We start from the raw sequence: 18,957 nt of genomic DNA on the forward strand, positions 1-18,957 counted from the left end.
TTGTGGGCTCTGAAGCCTGGATCACAAGAGACAGATGGAAGCAAAATAAGGCCTGGCTACCATCCATCCACTGTGAAAATATGTATTGCAGTGGTTCTCAAGCTGTGATCTGTGGACTACTCTTGGTTTGGGGTGTGCTTCCATGTGGTCCATAAGCTGCTTTTTATAGTAATGCTTCAGTCGGCCTGTCTTTTAAAGATTACGGGGACGGTTTTGCAACATCTTCTCCCTGTCTGTTTTTTTAATTTGTGGTATTGTAGTGCAAGTTGAGCTGCAGTCACATTTGTGGATGACACCAGAATTGAAGAAAAATGATAGACCCAAACTTCAAAATGACTAAGAGAGACTAGAGTAGTGGGGGGTGTAGGCAAGGAGGGGATACTCGAACCTAATTAATGTAAAGCCCTACATCCAAAAAGGGGTAATTAGCACCAATACAAAAAGCAGGGAATGCAATAAAGTAGCTACGAACTATAGCATCAGAGTGATTTGTTTTTCATCTTGTTTCGGTGTCATTCATAAATAACCTAGTACTCCAGTTCCTTCAGGGAAGGAGTGAAATTTGGAATGGGAGGTTGTCTTAATAAATGGGCCACAATATGAAAAGATTGAGCACCACTAGTGTATTGCTTTCTATTTGATGTGTGCACCAAGACCTTCAAACAGAATAGCAACTATGTTTCTGAAACAGCACTCTCACCTTGAATAGTTGATACAGCCTTAGGAAGCTTGATTTAATTAATAATGGAAACTTTGACTCCAAGGCTGGTTTCTCAAAATGTATTTTCTTAACTTCCTTTACTAGTAGAACATAATAACTAAAAGCAGCAGAGTCCGCCTGATGCTATAATGATTTATCGTGTGCTATTATGTGGGTAAATCAGAATTTGAGGATTTGATTCATTGCGCACAACCTGCAGGACCAGGGTCATCTGGCGTCAGCACTTTATTGCTGTGAATAAAAAACGTACCTGCCATTTTCTCAGGAAAGCAGATACTGAGTTATGAAAGGGGATCCACCCTACAGTCTCTCATTTTGTACTGTGCTGCTATGGGGGAGAGAGTACATGATCTTGTGGATGCCGAGCTGTATGCGTTAGTGCCCGATCAGCCCAGCGCCCCCCCTGGAAAACTAGAACAGTGCCCTGTCAAGCAGGAGTGTTTTGAGGTAATGAAGGGAAGGCAGGGGTGAAGAGAAGAAACAGTACATGAACATTCAGCTTTTCAAGAATGTTTGGATCAATGCCCCTCTTCCCCTCTACTTTAGCTCTGAAATTTGTGTACTCCAGACCATTAGCCACTGTGCAGAGATGCCTGTCTTGAGTGGTAAATTTACAGTAAAATCAGAAGCAACTAAAGGTCAAAGGAGTAGCCATCCACAAGAACCAAATACAAACAGTAACTATTCTAAATGCATAGAGCACCTGGCACCTTCTTTTGCTCCAATTCAGACTTTAAAGCAGTTGAAGAGCATGGTGGTGTCATGTGACGGACAGTCCACCCATGTCAAGGATATAGGTTTGTGAGTGCTGGTCTTCACCGGTAAGTAACATCGGCATACTCCACACCCCTGAGAGACATAGTTAAGTTGATATAACCCCCAGTATAGACAGTGCTAGGTCAATGGAAGAATTCTTCTGTAGAACTAGCTACTACCTCTCAGGAAGGTGGATTACCTACAGAGATGGGAGAAGCCTTTCCGTCGCTATAGTAAGTGTCTATACTGAACTGCTGCAGAAGTGTTCTAAGCATAGACATAGGCTGAGTGACCCACTCTTCTGGACACTAGGTCCAAATGTGGCTCTGATCCAGCTCTAATTGGGGTTAATGTGTAAAGCAGCACAAAATGGAGAAATTACAGTGATTTTATTGTTTCATGATATTTGATATTTTTCTTAAAGTCCTGCTCCTTGAGCCATTCGATTATGTGAGAATCTGTTTTCATTTACAAACAAACAAAGTCCTGTTTCTTGTCCCCATGATTGCAGAGAAAAACTTGAAAATGTGAACCCGAAAGGCCCAAAATCCAGAAAAAACCCAAATTTATTATTTAAAAAAAACCTCATGATTTTTGAACTTTTGGGGTTAGGATTACTGAAAAGTGTTTGTAAAACATATACATAAAATAATGCCTACTCTGAAATGCCTCAAACGTTTTAGCCACTGTTGCAAAAAAGGGAGATTCTCCTTAGTATATGTTGAACTGGGGTAGGGAGAAATGAAAGCCTGTCTTCAAAAGTTAGTGTGTTAACTGAAACAAAAATTAGTGAGGGGAAGAAAAACAGCACAAAATAGATTCTTTCTTCTCCTTTAGCCCCTCTAGGTAGCGAAATATATTAATATGTAAAATGCTTGCTTTTGAAGGTTTGTCTAATGTTTAATGAATATTTGGCACAGGCTGCTCTCAGAGAAGCTGAGCATTTTTTTCCAATGAAAAAGGCAATGTTAGAAATGACAGGAAATTCTTCAGGCTGTGACAACAATTTTCCTTGTCCTTAGCTTTCCTATAATTCTTCTGAGTGTAGAAGTTGGAGGTTTACGCTTCATTATGTTGGAAGAGTCCTTTGCTTATGTCAAATTGAAATGAAACTTGTTAATGTTTCTGGCAGGTTCCTGTATGGGGAAATAGTTGAGTTTGTATGAAAATAGTTAAAAATAACTCTTGAAACAAAACAAGCAAACAACCCAAATAAAAAACCTCTACTACATTTAGAACTTAAAATAATAAATTATTCAGGGGGAATGAAAGAGCAATTCATCCTCCAAATAGATCCAGTAGCTGTTAAGTATTGACAATATGTGGACACACTCCTTCCTCCATTTTATTAATTTTGGAGGGAAATTTTTTGTTCATTAGAAGAGTGGAAGAAAAAAAAAAAATCCCAGCACAGTTGCAATATCCAGAGTCAATTTCAAATGTGGAGATTCCAGGCTACTTAAACAGAAAAGTGTGTTCCATTTCGATGGTAACATAAATACTGTGTGTGTGAGAAAGAGAGAAGTTTGTGTACATATCTATTTGTATAGATACTGCAGACAGAAAATATATTAAAAAAAAATATACCCTCATACAATAAGTCATAATTATAGCTCAGATTTTAAAAGCACAAAAGTCAGGAAATCTAATGTTATGGTTTCCAGAGCCACTGGAACCCTGCCAAAGTGCCATACGTACAGTATGTATTAATTTGGCAGATTTATGATTACTGTGCAAGCCATAATTCCCTTCACAAGTTCCTTTCCTCCTGCACAGACATATGATATAGGCAACCATTACCGGGGTAGAGGGAGGGTTCAGAGGTGTTATTGTCCCTCCTAACAGTTGTTGTGTTCCCTGGTGCCACCAGACTGTGCCCCTGCTATCTTTCCACGAAACCTTCTCTTTGAGGAGAAAGCACAAGAGAATTGTTTGTTTACCACAGACAGTATCTCAACAATGACCTCTGCTGGAACACTGGCTATCTGCTCTTCATCAGACATCATCAGAGAAATACCTACATCTGCCTTACAGGGGTTATGAACAGAAACTGCTGTTTAAAAATAAAGACCTAGATTCTCAGCTGATGTAGATTGGCATAGTTCTATTGAAGTCAACGGAGCTACTCTTATCTATGCTAAGAAAAGAAAATGTCTCAAGTTTCCTTTTCTTCCTTTCTCTTCAAACCAGATAAATTTTTACTGCCACAGAACATATCATTTTTACGAAGTATAGTTAGAAAGAAAAATACATGGAGAATAGCTGCAGTGGTTCCTTCATCAGCAAATTTCATCTTAACCTCAGTTAAGTCACACTAATTTGAGAAATAGGTGTGGAGCCTATATCTCTTCATATAGAAGTACCCCACTGTTCATTGGGCATTGAGAAAGTGATCTTTGTTCCAACATCTTACAGTGGTTATGGCTGCCAAATCTTAACCTTGCCATCTGGTTCTTACTGAAATTCAGTAACACATATGGGGTCATCTTCCATGCTGTCATTTCAGTATCGCTCAATGGCTCATTCATTTGGGCTGCAGGTTTCTTTGACCACTGAGAATCCCAGCTTTTGAAAACATTTTGACTGATTTTGAGTTTTCTGTAGTTTTCTTACACTTCTCCAGAGAAAGGAATCCCCTTAATACAGAGAGTGGTGAATCTCTTAAAATCAGACGTAGCCATCTTTATAAGTATGTTCTCCAAGTCACTCCAGTTGATTTGTAGCAGTATGTACTTAGCCTTCCAGTTTGGTCATTTGTGAGGGCTAAGTATTGCTAATTTGTTTTCTGTGGAGGATATCAATAACTGCATATTATCTGTCTTCCAATGTACTGCTTCTAATAAAGTCTTAATTGAATTAACTTGGCTTGTGTGGTCTGGGAGACTGACCTTGCTGCAGCTTTGGCTGTCTGGGATCCCATTTGGGAGTCTAAGGTTTGCAAAAAAAGATTTTTTTCTTCTCTTCCCTCTTCCACTAATTGTTTTCAAACCTGCCCAATTCAGAGGTGGTGTAAATGACATGCGGGAAGGTGGGTGTACACTGCAGGCTTGGGGGAGAGGACTGTAGCCTGAAGAGTAGCCAACAGGAGGATATAAGATAGTGTGTGCATTTACACCTATTTCAGGAACATACACTATTATTTCTGGCACCGTTGAATTGACCCCGTGTATCTTGACAAAGCTTTGCTTTGTGACTTGCTGCCAAATGTTATTGCCCTTTCTTGGAAAACTCTGAGAAATGTTTGAAAAGGTCAGTTCTGTTACCAAGCTCTGCAGATGGTCTGGTGAGCCATCATTTAATAGCGCTCCCTCCTCCTTAGAGCTCCCCACACCTCTCTTGTTTATCCTGGTTTTTAAATTCAAGGTGATGAATGTAATTACACCACATTATGGGTGCACTTTCCAAATTTAGTGAAATTTCAACAAATCTGTCATTGGCTAACTATGAAAGTGATGGTGGGAAAATCCTAACTGATTTTCTTGTGCACTTGGTGTTTCTTTGTTTCTTAGGGAAGTATGATGTTTTGCATCTGCAATGCTTCTTTGTTCTGCTGTCTACTAATGAAAATAACCCTGAACTGAGAAGTGTTGGTGTTAATCTTGTTTTATAAATTTTCAATCACAACAGATTTGTTTAAGCCTTTTTTTTATTGCTTCCACGTTTAATTTTAGACATTAAATGCATTTTAATCAACTGGCCATTTTTATTTTTAAAAAATTATTGTTGTAAGGTCAGTGTATAGTAGGTTGGGTTTCATCTTTCAAACCTGGAGGGCTAAACTTAATGGTCTTCAGGCTTCGGCCTCTGTTTCTGCAAACACACATGCATAACTGTTTATACTCATGGGTAGTCCCCTTGAAATCATTACTAGTGTGAAAAGTTGAGCAAGTACAGACGTGTTAGCAGGATTAGGTCCTTAGCTCTTATCCTTGAACAAAAATGTTTTCGGTAGGTGGACGTAGTCAAAAGCAGAGAGATATTTTTGGTCACCTGCTGATAGCTTGAAGTTTCAATGACGTATTGCATATAACCTAGTGTTTTTAAACACTGAAGACTACTAATCTTGCTAATTATGGATTTCAACTGACGGATCAGGAAGTTGGGCAGTTTGTTTCTTTTCTGTTTTTCCTGTAAACATGAATGGATGAAATGTTCTGTAGAATTAACTCAGAAGTGAATTTGAAGTTCTATAATTAGAAATAATGACAGGTTTCAGAGTAGAGGCCGTGTTAGTCTGTATTCGCAAAAAGAAAAGGAGTACTTGTGGCACCTTAGAGATTAACAAATTTATTTGAGCATAAGCTTTCGTGAGCTACAGCTCACTTCATCGGATGCATTCAGTGACTGCAGGAATCTTGATTCAATGACTGAATTATGCTTATGCTCAAATAAATTTGTTAGTCTCTAAGGTGCCACAAGTACTCCTATTCTTTTTAGAAATAATGTGTTTCACTATTGATCTTTTTCTTTGAAACTTCGTAGGAGGGGTGATACCATATTTTTTTTAAGTTCATTTTGCATTGCATCAAGTTTAGAACAAGACTTTTCCATCTCTTTCTGTGTGACTAAGAAGATAAATTTCAGAGTAACAGCCGTGTTAGTCTGTATTCGCAAAAAGAAAAGGAGTACTTGTGGCACCTTAGAGCTGTAGCTCACGAAAGCTTATGCTCAAATAAATTGGTTAGTCTCTAAGGTGCCACAAGTACTCCTTTTCTTTTTAAGAAGATAAAAGTTCTTGTAATGTCAGTCATCTCTTGCAAATGATATGTTGCATTTTGGTACTTTGGGGGGTTTATAGTAAATGGACTTCTAACAGAACAAGACCGCTTTAAGATGGACATGAGAGGTTTCATTTCTCTTTTAAAAACAGACATTGTCTCTCAAATTTGGTTTGATTTAGAGTTCTGCTTTTGCTAAAGAAAAAGGTATTTTTGTTGTTGGGGGTACTTTACAACAGTGCAGTGAATAAGATTTTGATCTTCGGGTCTATCATATTTACATTCCAGACTGCCTGGCTCCAGATAGAAAGTAGAAATGGTAACTTCCTACCTAGAAATCTAGTTACTTTGAACATGGGTTTTCTTGTTGTAAAATAAGTATCTATTGTTGTTGGGTTATCTAAGGGGTTCTCAGGACAAATTTTTTGATATCCTCGGAGTATAGCCACGCTTTTTCCTAAATACTTAATTAGTTTTAGGAAAAACAAATAAATATGTGCATATACATGTCCAAGTTATTGTAATTTATTTATTGCTAGCTAGTAAGTCTGTTTGTGAAAAGTGATATTAACAACGTACAAGTATCACTTTTCACAGCAAACTTACTCAGCCCTGCCAAGCCTGGAGACAATTAAGCCCTGGATGGGAGGGTCAGGGAGGCAATGGGGGTGGGTGGATGGGGGGCCAGTGGGGGCAACGGGGGCCTGGAGCCTGAAGCCCCACGACCAAAGCCTGCTGCCCCGCCACCCCGGGGCTGAAGCCCAAACCCTGAACCCTCCCCGCCCCGAGGAAGGTGGGGAACTCACCAGCTGTCTGCTCCTCCAGCGTTGTGCCCCAGGTGTCTCAAGAAGGAGGCAGGGACCAACTCCTGCTAGCAGCCCCAGCAATCAACGCCAGAGTGGTGCATGCAGGAGCACCAGCGAGGGGGAAGGGCTGCTACTTTTCCCCCCTTCCATCACAGCCCAGGAGGCTGTGGCCACAAGAAAAGCCCCTGATGGTCGCATACACCACAGTGGCTGCACTTGAGAAATGCCTAGTATTTGTGGTAGAAAGAATCCTTGTTCCTACAACTGTATTAGATAATCAAGATTCCAATATATTTTCAGTACTCAAAAGCCTCACCCTTTATCATTTATCTAGAGTTGGAGAGACAGTACTGTTGGGATCTGGACTGATATACAGTGTACAGATTGCAAGATTACTGTTTCCAAATACTCCTTTTCCAAAAATAGACTAGTTGCTTGATTCCTTTAAGAACCAAACCAAAAACACTTCTAATGTTATGTTATAATAAACCTGTGTTAGTGACTGTCTTTTTCAGAGTCTGGTATTCATCAGTGTTAATTTTTAAAGGCACACATTTTATTTTCATACTGATTCTTAATATTGGGGAAGGGAATTGTTAATTTTATTTTTAAAAATATGGAGTATTGGAAAGAATACTGGCATCTGTAAAGTGGTGTGGAGATGGAGATAATTTAAAAGGTCATTTGTCCATTTGAGTTTACAACTACTATACCTTATGTGCCTTAGATTAGATCATTGTGTCTCATACAAGCTTATGTTCAAATAAATTTGTTAGTCTCTAAGGTGCCACAAGTACTCCTTTTCTTTATACCAACCTATGATTTCTCCTGCAGGAGACATAGTACTAACGACATGTACAAATTGAGGACCCTTCTTTCTGAGTTAGTATATGATTATAGATCCAGGGCTCTCTTTACCTCCATTCTTCCCCCATTCATCCAAGGGAGTGCATTTTTAATGTGGACACTTTCCAAGGGGACCTATGAGTAATTGCTGTAGTGGATCTAAGACAACTTACTGCATTGCTTTCTAAGTCCAGCGGAAGCCACTGGTTTGAGCTACCCTGCCAACAGTTGTGTTGCTGTAACAACTCTCATCTTCAGGAGTTTAGCTGTTTTTACTTACTCCTCCTCAGCTCACTGTTTAGAAGAGCTTTTGGATACCTTCAGGCTTGTATGTGACATACTTCTGTTTCCCTCCCTCCCCCTCCCCACCCCCCCCAGCATTTATAGGTTAATTTCTTCAGCGTGTGTCCTCAGAGGGTGAGTGCTGCTGGTGTTAGTGGCAAGGGCTGAAGAAACCTGCCATTCTATACAAGCTTTCCACCAAAGAACTGGGGAGAGTAAGTAATTTTTTTTGTTTTATTTTCTGCACTCATATTGTCTCAGCTTTCAGGCATTCAGGAGTATGTTTCTTCCTCATTGAGAGGGAAGTGAGTGGTGACTGACCCAGGATACAGTCTTTTTATACACAATATGCATGTACTTTCTGTGTAATGCTTTTGAGTAAAGACAAATGAAAGCGACAAAACTCACACAGATGAGACAGCCCTTTCAAAGCCCGAGTAAAACCAGCTGTGGGTATACGGGCTTGTCTACACTCACAGATTGTGGCATTTTAACTATACTGGTATGGTTAAAGCATTACAAGCCCCTAGTGTGATATAAGAGTTCTTATAAGAGATATAATATACCAGTACAGTTTATTCCCCTTCTCATGCAGGAATATCTATACTGGTGAAAGGCATCTTTATACCGATATAATAGCATCCATGCTAGGGGATGGACTGGGTTAACTATTGTGGTTTTAAAAAAAAATTACACCCCTAACTGACATAGATATCCTTGTACAAAATTTATCCGTAGACTTAGCTTACGTTCCCAGTCAGATTGTGGTTTCTATCTTTGGCCTTGTCTGAACTGGGAAGATGAGTGACTGTTTAAAACCTATTGGTTAACAGAAGTTAGTTAATAACATTTTTAAACACTACTTAGCACCTACTAAGAGAGAGAGACTGTGATGTTTAAAAATGGTTTAGTTGGTCAGGATTGGGTAGATCTTAGTACTGACCACAATCAGCTAACATTTTTTAACACTGTCTGGGTCTATATAGAAGCTAAGTGGCAGTTAAAAATTACATATTTACATCACCACTCATTTTCCCAATCTAGAAGTGCTTTCTCTGCTTTAAGTCCCTCCCAAACACATGAAGGGCTTGTGCAATAGTTATGCCACTGTAGCACTGTAGTCTATACACTTCCTACGTTGACAGAAGGGCTTTTTCTGTCACTGTAATTAATCCACCTCTCTGAGCAACAGAAACTAGATCAACAGAAGAATTCTTTCATCAACCTAGCCACGTCTACACTGGGGGTTAGGTTGATCTAACTACAGTGTTGGGAGCAAAATTTTTCATAGCCCAGAGTGACATAGTTAGGTGGATCCAGTTTTGAAGTGTAGACCATGCCATAAATCTTCGCAGGAGAGCTTGTTCCTGGGCTACTGATCAACACCTCTGGCCAGATTCAGTGTCACTCAGTCTTCTGGTGCTTTGTGCCAGACCTGACAGCACAGAGAATGGTGCCTGCTCACCTCCTTTGTGCGCCCCTGGTTTTGGAGCTACTGAGGCAGCTTTAGCCTGTGATGCGAATCAGGGCCGTTTCTCTCCAGCCAGTTCACAGCTATCTCATAACAAAAGTCAGGAAGACTATTTGTACATACTCATCCCAAGTCTTTTCATAGGTTTAAGTGTGAGGCAAAGTGTAAACCAATTCACTTTCATGTGCAATATCGTACTAGATGCTTTGAAGACCTCTGGAAGAACTATAAATAGTTTTCTGGACTGTAGCATCATAATACTGTGCATCTTGAGCATTTATGGTACCTACAATTATACAAACAAAAATATAATACACAGAAAACAAAAACACAGGTCTGAATTTTATTGACACACTTCTACTGTTGTTCACTGTTCAGGTATCTGAAACTCCATTTTTTTCCTTAAGAAAAGTAAACAAAAAAACCCTCCTTAAAATGTCATTAAATATTAATGTATGCAGTGTTGTTGTAGCTGCATTGGTCCCAGGATATTAGAGAGACAAGATGGGTGAGGTAATATCTTTTATTGGACCAACATGTGTTGGTAAGAGAGACAACCTTTCAAGCTTACACAGAGCTCTTCTTAAAGACTTAGGAAACATTCATTTGCACACTCTTACATATTATGTAACTTTACACATGTATGTTACTTATGTGAATAAGAATTCACAGGATCATTGGCTGAGTGTTCATTTGTAGTGACTTCTGCCATGTCTATGTTCTGGTCATTAACTGGGTGTGTGGGTATCAACTTAGTGGTCCATTTTCTTAACAAAAGTTGCTTTGTACTAGATGGAAATAAGAATTGTCCTCTTTTAAAATGGTGTATTTCAGCTATAAACAAAATGTAGTTTTCTCTTTTTCTGTTGTGTTTTTGTTGCAGTCTTAGCTCTGGTCTACACTACGAACTTATGTCGATATAACTGTGTCGCTCAGGGACGTGAATTTTTCCCACCCCTGAGTGACATGGTTTTATCAACCTAACTGCCTGTGTAGACCTATGCTGATGGGAGAAGCTTTCCTGTTGGTGTAGTTAACGTCTTCACTAAGCACTATAGTAGTGCAGCTGCACCGTAAGTGTAGACAAGCCCTAATTGTAGCTGGAATCTTATTTTTCATTTTAATCCAGTTATACTCTAATGTAACCATATTTAGTGGAAGATTTTTCAAATATCCTTGATTAGCTTTATATTTATCATCAGCTTGGTTGCACATATAACTATTTGTATTAAATTAATTTCATGCTATTTCAGTAATTTACTTTAATTAAAAAATGCACTCATGAAATAATTGAAAGAGGGAGAGGCAAAGAGTAGCGGGACTACTTTTTTGCACTGTAATATAAAATACTTGCAATAAGTTAAAAGTCCTACACTAAAATTCTTTGTCTGTATCATAATTACATTGTGTAATGGACAAGTTTAAATATTCTAGGGCTATAACAGGGTTGTCTTGGTCCTTGTAGGGGCAGGGCCAGCCAACTTTGTTCCAAATGAAGCCTCTTTTATGAGGGGTAGTTCCTGGAAGGATCACCAGAGGTGTTGGGATTTTTGGAGGGAGGGGTGGGGAGTAGGACAGGTGACTGAATCATGTGACTACCTGCTGAGATTATATAAAAGAACGGTGTTAGCTCAGAGTGGAAAGCAGAGTGAAAAAATAAGGTTCACAGCCTGGTGCTATGTAAGGGTTTCAGGACCAAGCCCAAGCTATGGACCTGCAATCCTTACTCTGGAAAAACTCCTTGAAACCCATAAGCACTAACCATGGCTCTGCATATTTTTGTAAGGGCTGCAGAGGCTCTTGCAAGCTTAGGTCTTTTTCTTGTCTTCCAGTGCCATGGTGAGCTCCTAAACTGTCCAAGTCACTATATTCATGGGATAGGAACTAACCCTATTCAGTTCCTTATGTTTTGAATGGCTTCAAGGAAACAAGCTAATAGCTCAGGACAGTGAAGACCGTTAAGCCAGTTTACCTTCCTCTTAGCTCTTTAAAGGGTAAAGGTCACTGAGGCAGAGGGAGATCAAAAATTTCAAGGCATTATCTGCCTTAACTCTGAGTTCTTTGAGTGTATGTCAGTATGGATCCCACTGTAGGTGTGCTTGTCCCTAATGTGTGTGAGATCAGAGTCCAATGAATAGCAATAACCGATGAGCTGTGCATGCACCCTGTGCCTCCTCATGCTCCCGTATGAGGGCCCAAAGAATATGGCAGCTGCGCTACCCCTGTAGCAGGATGGTGAGACTCTCCTGTAGAGTCCCCCTTGTATACTTACCCTGTAGAGGGTGCCTTAACAGGCAAACTATAAACCTATGGCCTCAAGGTCTGCAATGGGCTAATTTAATTACAAGATGGACTCAGCCTCTTCTGTTTGGGAGAGAGTCATTTTGACAGGGTGCTGGGCAGGAACTCCTGAGCCAGCCCTCTCACGCCAGCTCCATTTAAGGGAGGTAGATTGGAGCTGGCTAGAGAAACCTGCACCATTGGCAAATGGGAAACCGCTGCCAGCCTAATTAGCTTGGGGCTACATACAGGCCCAGGGGAAGAAAGGAATAGGGTGGGAGCCGGAGAGTGGTAACTCTTCCCTCCTGGGTGCAGAAGATGAGAAGTCCTTAAGGCTGAAAACCCAAGCTGCAGGTGGTGGGAGTGCATGCTGTAAATAAACCACACTGGTGATTGGTAAGCTCCAGGGTCTGCGTGATTTGTGAACGCAGCAGAAGCAGGAGCAAGGGGGCCTTGCTACACTCTGCTACAGTCATATACTGGATAAATGCTCAATGTGACAGTTGTTTTCTTCAAGTCAGAGGATGAGTGGCTGAAGCTGTACTTGCTGGAACAGTCTATGGAGATCTCTTTGTACGAGGAGGAGACAGGTACCAGAAATCATCAAGTACTGGGCAATCCAGCTTCCTTGAACGCCCCACCTAGCAGACAGACATCACCTAAAACCAATGTGGAGAAGACAGCACCAAGAAAATACCAGTTTCCAATGTTGACACTGCCAGCACTGAAGCTGACATCATCAGCAACGGAGCCAACACTGACGCCTCTGGTACCAAGGCTTGGCACTGAGAGTCCTCCCTGATCAAAAGTGAAGTGACTTCAGATGGAGCTCAGTATCTTCCCACAAGGAAAGAATACATCAGGCCTCTCGAGGAGATAATCACTAAGCCGCAGACATCATAGAGAGCTAATAATAAGGGACTGCCTATCTCCCTGACAGAGAGAGAGAGATTCTCTGGCACTGATGAAACAACCTTCTATATTGTTGCCTTCAGCGGAATCACTGAGGCTACTGAACATGCCCCTGGAAGAATTGGAAATGACCTCCAGTACCAAGGGACTTACCAGTACTGATGCAGATGCCAGTGCCCAGAGGTTTGTATATGTTGGCCCCTCCCCTCAAGGTGATGTACTTCTCTCTGTCACTGAGGCACACATTCCCATCTTCTTCGAGCAGAGAACCCCCTCCGCTGAGGTCTGTGGGCAAGATAATAGAAAGACCCCAGGTGATATACAGAGCTCAGCTGCTCTCACTTCATCAGGAATGGCACTGGTCTGTCCAATATCAGACAGGCCAGTCATATCCCTATGGCATGTTACAGTGGGCTTGCCAGGGTCTGTATACAAATGCTTCTAAGAGCTGATCTCCATCCCAGTCTAGGAAGAGAAAGATCACAGTCCCCTGTGGCATCCCTGGCCAAACCACCCTCACCAGTTATGGAGGAGTACTAAGGGGAGCCAGAGGCCAGAGCAGCAACAACATTGTACCTTACCACCTAAGAACCTTTCAGTTTGCCACTAACAAAGTGGTGTCCTTGACGTGGGTACTAACATCAAGTGACTTAGTCATTTCAAAAACTACTTATGAGAATTGCAGAGACTCTAGAAATAGACATTAGTCATACAAGAAAAATCTCATAAATTGTTCACTGTATTGACAACTTCGGGCCTGGCCTGGATCACCCTCCCAATAAACAGAGGACTGCTTGATCCCACTAAAGCCCTGTGGCAAACACCTGCCACGGTACCACTCACCACACAAAAAGTGGACAAACATTATCGAGATTCTCAAAAAGGGTTTGAGTACTTTTGTGCCCATCCCAATCCAGCCTCCTTGGTCATCTCAGCCAGGCGGGCAAATGCACATACAACTGAAACATCCCAAATGACAAGGACCCATAGCAGCTCGACCTATTTTGTGGGTTATCCTGTTCCTTTGCCTCCCTTCAATTATGGGTGGCAAACTACCAGGCTCTTCTGGCTGTATATAATTTTTTGACCTGGCCACAGGGTGCACCACTCACCTCTGGTCTTATGCCTCCTCCTGGTCACTCTGGGAATTAGCTCTTGAGGTCAATGCCCAGTCCACAATTTGCATGCCATGATTCTGTGTCTCCCTCTGGTCTGCAGCCCCTCTCTGAGCCCCAGGAACTTCAGTGTCCTCTTTGTGACTCAGCCTTTCGGCTAGGTAATTCAGTGTTTCCCCCTTCTGATAACAAAGTCCCTTCACCTTGGCAGTCTTCCTTTTCACTGCCCCATGGCGCCACTCCCTCAGTGGCCGTCAGGGGAACCTGGACTGACCCTCTATCCAAGTTCCAGTCCAGGGACCCTCACCTCAGCAGTTTTGGGTTCCTCTACCAGCCTTCAGTGCTCCTTCCCTGGACTGTTTTCTGACACATGTGGTTCCCATTCTGCTTGTACCAGCTCCAAATCCTCTTCCCAGGGAGAGTCTGCTGCCTGCCTTCCTGTAGCCTTTCCTAGCAGTCCTTGTCTATTGCCAGCTACCTGGCTTTATACAGGCCCCACCTGTTCCTGCACAGCTGCTCTCAGTTAGTTCCATGTTCCCTGGCTGCTCCTTCAGCTGCAGCCTATGGAGTTAATCGACCTGCCTGGCCAGCTTAAACCCTTCCAGTGCTGTGCAGGGTTGCCACCCTGTCACAGATGTGGAACTGAGTGACATCTTTTCTATCAAAGCTCCTGTCTGAGAACATGCTAGAGCTCAAAGAAATAATGAAAGAGGGCCAGTTAGTGATCAAGATGGCCCTAAAGGCATCAGTGGATGCTTTAGATTCCATGGCCAGATCTATGGCCATGATGCACAATGTGTCATGGCTTCAAGTATTGGGCATTCCCAGGGAAGTGAAGGCCGCAATCGAAGACCTGCCCCTTTAAGGCATGGAACTCTCCACTAAACAGACAGGCAATGCCCTACACTCTTTAAAGCACAGTGAAGCCACTTTGTGTTCCCTGGGAAATCTGTGTCCCGGCTTTGTACTACAAGCTATACTATCAACAACCTCTGACGAGACAGGAGGAATCCGTCTTAGCACACCAGACAAGCTGATTATCAGGTTTGGAAGAAACCCAGTTACAACAGAGGTTGCCTCTCTTCCTCCTCCTTGATGATGCACCCTGCTCCCGCAGGTCACCAGCAAATTTGATGGGCTCGTCAGGAGTCACAACAGAGCTGTTCAGAGAGCACGACCTTTGGAAGCTACCTCGCACCATTCCACTGGGTGTGGTCTGCCACGCTATTGGATGCTAGCGATCATCACCCTGGCTATCCCATCCAGTTTCACTCCTTACCCCCTGCCCACCCTCTTTCCTCATCCCTCTTCAGGGACCTTTCTCTTGACAGAGGTGTCCTTGTTGCTGCTTTGTTGCTGCTTTTAGGAGCAATAGAGGAGGTGCTGCCAGAATTCAGGGGCAGAGGCTTTCCTACTCTGGGTATTTTCATATTCTGAAGAAAAAAGGGTTTTTTTGGACATTTCGGGACCCCTGCTGTATTACCTTAACAGACCTGAGCTTTTTAGGCTGTCTCCCGTAAGTTCCCTGTAAGCACAGCCTATTTAGCACCATGCAGGCGCTCAAGGAACCCGGCCGGGGGGAGGGGTGCCCCTCCCCTAGCCCCCAACCTGCTGCGGCCGGACGGGGTAGCCCAGACCTGCCACGGCCAGGGCTCCCCTACTCTGGGCCAAACCCAGCTGAGGCGGCCTGGCCCTGGCCCTGGCCCTGGCCCTGGCCCTGGCCCTGGCCTGAACCTGGGCGGCCCGGCCTGCCCCCAGCTGCAGCCGGGGTGGTGCGACCCAGCCGTGGCCGGACCTGCCAGAAGTTGGTCCAATGAAAGATATTACCTCACCCACTTTGTCCAGCTAAAATTGATTATTCTGTGTTATGTAAAAATGCAAATTCCATCTTCATCTTAAAGACCTTCTAGTGAAATTATCTGCTTCGTGATGGAGGCAGTGTGGTTTAATGGATAGGGCACTGCACTAGAAGTCAGGAGACCTGGGGTCTATTCCCAGCTGTGTTACCTTGGGCAAGTCATTTCACCTCTGTTCCTCATTCCCATTGTGTGTTTAGGTTTCAGAGTAACAGCCGTGTTAGTCTGTATTCGCAAAAAGAAAAGGAGTACTTGTGGCACCTTAGAGACTAACCAATTTATTTGAGCATAAGCTTTCGTGAGCTACAGCTCACTTCATCGGATGCATACTGTGGAAAGTGTAGAAGATCTTTTTATATACACAAAGCATAAAAAAATACCTCCTCCCACCCCACTCTCCTGCTGGTAATAGCTTATCTAAAGTGATCACTCTCCTTACAATGTGTATGATGATCAAGTTGGGCCATTTCCAGCACAAATCCAGGTTTTCTCACCCCTCCACCCCCCACACAAACCCGCTCTCCTGCTGGTAACAGCTTATCTAAAGTGACCACTCACCTTACAATGTGTATGATAATCAAGGTGGGCCATTTCCAGCACAAATCCAGGGTTTAACAAGAACGTCTGGGGGGGCGGGTAGGAAAAAACAAGGGGAAATAGGTTACCTTGCATAATGACTTAGCCACTCCCGGTCTCTATTCAAGCCTAAGTTAATTGTATCCCATTTGCAAATGAATTCCAATTCAACAGTCTCTCGCTGGAGTCTGGTTTTGAAGTTTTTTTGTTGTAATATCGCAACTTTCATGTCTGTAATCGCATGACCAGAGAGATTGAAGTGTTCTCCGACTGGTTTATGAATGTTATAATTCTTGACATCTGATTTGTGTCCATTTATTCTTTTACGCAGAGACTGTCCAGTTTGACCAATGTACATGGCAGAGGGGCATTGCTGGCACATGATGGCATATATCACATTGGTGGATGTGCAGGTGAACGAGCCTCTGATAGTGTGGCTGATGTTATTAGGCCCTGTGATGGTGTGCCCTGAATAGATACGTGGGCACAGTTGGCAACGGGCTTTGTTGCAAGGATAGATTCCTGGGTTAGTGGTTCTGTTGTGTGGTGTGTGGTTGCTGGTGTATTTGCTTCAGGTTGGGGGGCTGTCTGCAGGCAAGGACTGGCCTGTCTCCCAAGATTTGTGAGAGTGTTGGGTCATCCTTCAGGATAGGTTGTAGATCCTTAATAATGCGTTGGAGGGGTTTTAGTTGGGGGCTGAAGGTGACGGCTAGTGGCGTTCTGTTATTTTCTTTGTTAGGCCTGTCCTGTAGTAGGTGACTTCTGGGTACTCTTCTGGCTCTATCAATCTGTTTCTTCACTTCCGCAGGTGGGTCTTGTAGTTGTAAGAATGCTTGATAGAGATCTTGTAGGTGTTTGTCTCTGTCTGAGGGGTTGGAGCAAATGCTGTTGTATCGTAGAGCTTGGCTGTAGACGATGGATCGTGTGGTGTGGTCAGGGTGAAAGCTTGGAGGCATGTAGGTAGGAATAGCGGTCAGCAGGTTTCCGGTATAGGGTGGTGTTTATGTGACCATCGTTTATTAGCACTGTAGTAGATCCAGGAAGTGGATCTCTTGTGTGGACTGGACTAGGCTGAGGTTGATGGTGGGATGGAAAACTTCAAATCCAGACTCCAGGGAGAAACTGTTAAATTGGAATTCATTTGCAAATTGGATACAATTAACTTAGACTTGAATAGAGACTGGGAGTGGCTAAGTCATTATGGAAGGTAACCCATTTCCCCTTGTTTTTTCCTCCCCTCCCCCCCCCCCCCCGACGTTCTTGTTAAACCCTGGATTTGTGCTGGAAATGGCCCACCTTGATTATCATACACATTGTAAGGTGAGTGGTCACTCCAGATAAGCTGTTACCAGCAGGAGAGTGGGTTTGGGTGTGTGTGGGGGGTGTGTGTGTGTGAGAAAACCTGGATTTGTGCTGGAAATGGCCCAACTTGATTATCATACACATTGTAAGGAGAGTGATCACTTTAGATAAGCTATTACCAGCAGGAGAGTGGGGTGGGAGGAGGTATTTTTTCATGCTTTGTGTGTATATAAAAAGATCTTCTACACTTTCCACAGTATGCATCTGATGAAGTGAGTTGTAGCTCACGAAAGCTTATGCTCAAATAAATTGGTTAGTCTCTAAGGTGCCACAAGTACTCCTTTTCTTATTGTGTGTTTAGTTAGTAAGCTTTTCGCAGGGCTGTCAGTGCATACAGTGCTTAGCAAAACGGAGCCCCACCTTGGTTGTGGCTTCTGCAGTACAAATAGTAATGCTAAAATGCATGTGTTACAGATTTTTTGTTTATAGGCTTTGGAGCGTTATCTTAATTTGTATGGCTGTTGTATATATTTCTCCATATCAAGCTTGTTTAAGGTTAGCCTCTACTGATAGAAATATTAAGGCATGACTGGCTTCCACAGGGCTAATAACTGAGTTCTGCTGATATTTTTCCTGATTATCGTGCTTTAGATATGTTTTAATCTCAGTGTTGTTGTTTGTATTCAGTTTATTACAGTTGACGTTTTTGCTTTATCTTTGTTAAGCTGAGTACACAGAACTTCAGAAAAACAGCCCTAAAACCGTGAATTGCTTTTGGCTTACACTGCATTTTTTTTCTCCACAGAGGGTTCATAAAAAGGTACTCAAATTTTTCTGATTTTGTGTCCAATGTAAGCATTAATATTTCTTGGAATGTAGCTGGTTTCTAATTGTAAATATTTTGTTAGTGAGTGGGGTATAATTTATTTTGCTAGGCAAGTTGCAGTCCAGTGTAACCAGGAGACCTTAAAAAGGATGTAAAGCTTTGCATAGTTTCCTATTTTTACAAAAAAGAAATTTAGAGCTTTACTTTATTGTGGGAGAAGCTTTTAAAAAGCTGTACAATTGCTTAGAGCAGCATTTTACTTGAAATCTTGCAAGATAAAGTACTCCACCATTTATAAATACTGTCTCATATACAATATAATGGATACTTGGTAGGAAGTGAGAGTCAGAGCTTTGTTTTCCCATAAGGAAATTTCATTTCCTACACTATAAAATGTCAGAGTTACTGTTGTGAATAACCTTGTAGTTGTGCTATAATAGCACAATGGGATGATGAGTGTTTTCTATTTTTAGTTGAGTGTCAGGAAATT

The 18,957-nt window shown here is 42.3% G+C and overlaps 1 protein-coding gene across 1 annotated transcript in view; it reads left to right on the forward strand.

Moving 5' to 3' along the window:
• APBB2 (amyloid beta precursor protein binding family B member 2) overlaps positions 1–18,957 on the forward strand; it is a 285,381-nt gene that overhangs the window by 44,373 nt on the left and 222,051 nt on the right. The window contains exon 2 of the mRNA XM_077815721.1: positions 8,226–8,344. The gene's annotated coding sequence lies outside the window, so the exon portion shown is untranslated. The remainder of the gene's footprint in view (positions 1–8,225; positions 8,345–18,957) is intronic.

The sequence above is a fragment of the Eretmochelys imbricata genome, chromosome 4 (genome assembly GCF_965152235.1).
Source record: "Eretmochelys imbricata isolate rEreImb1 chromosome 4, rEreImb1.hap1, whole genome shotgun sequence".
NCBI lineage: Eukaryota > Metazoa > Chordata > Testudines > Cheloniidae > Eretmochelys > Eretmochelys imbricata.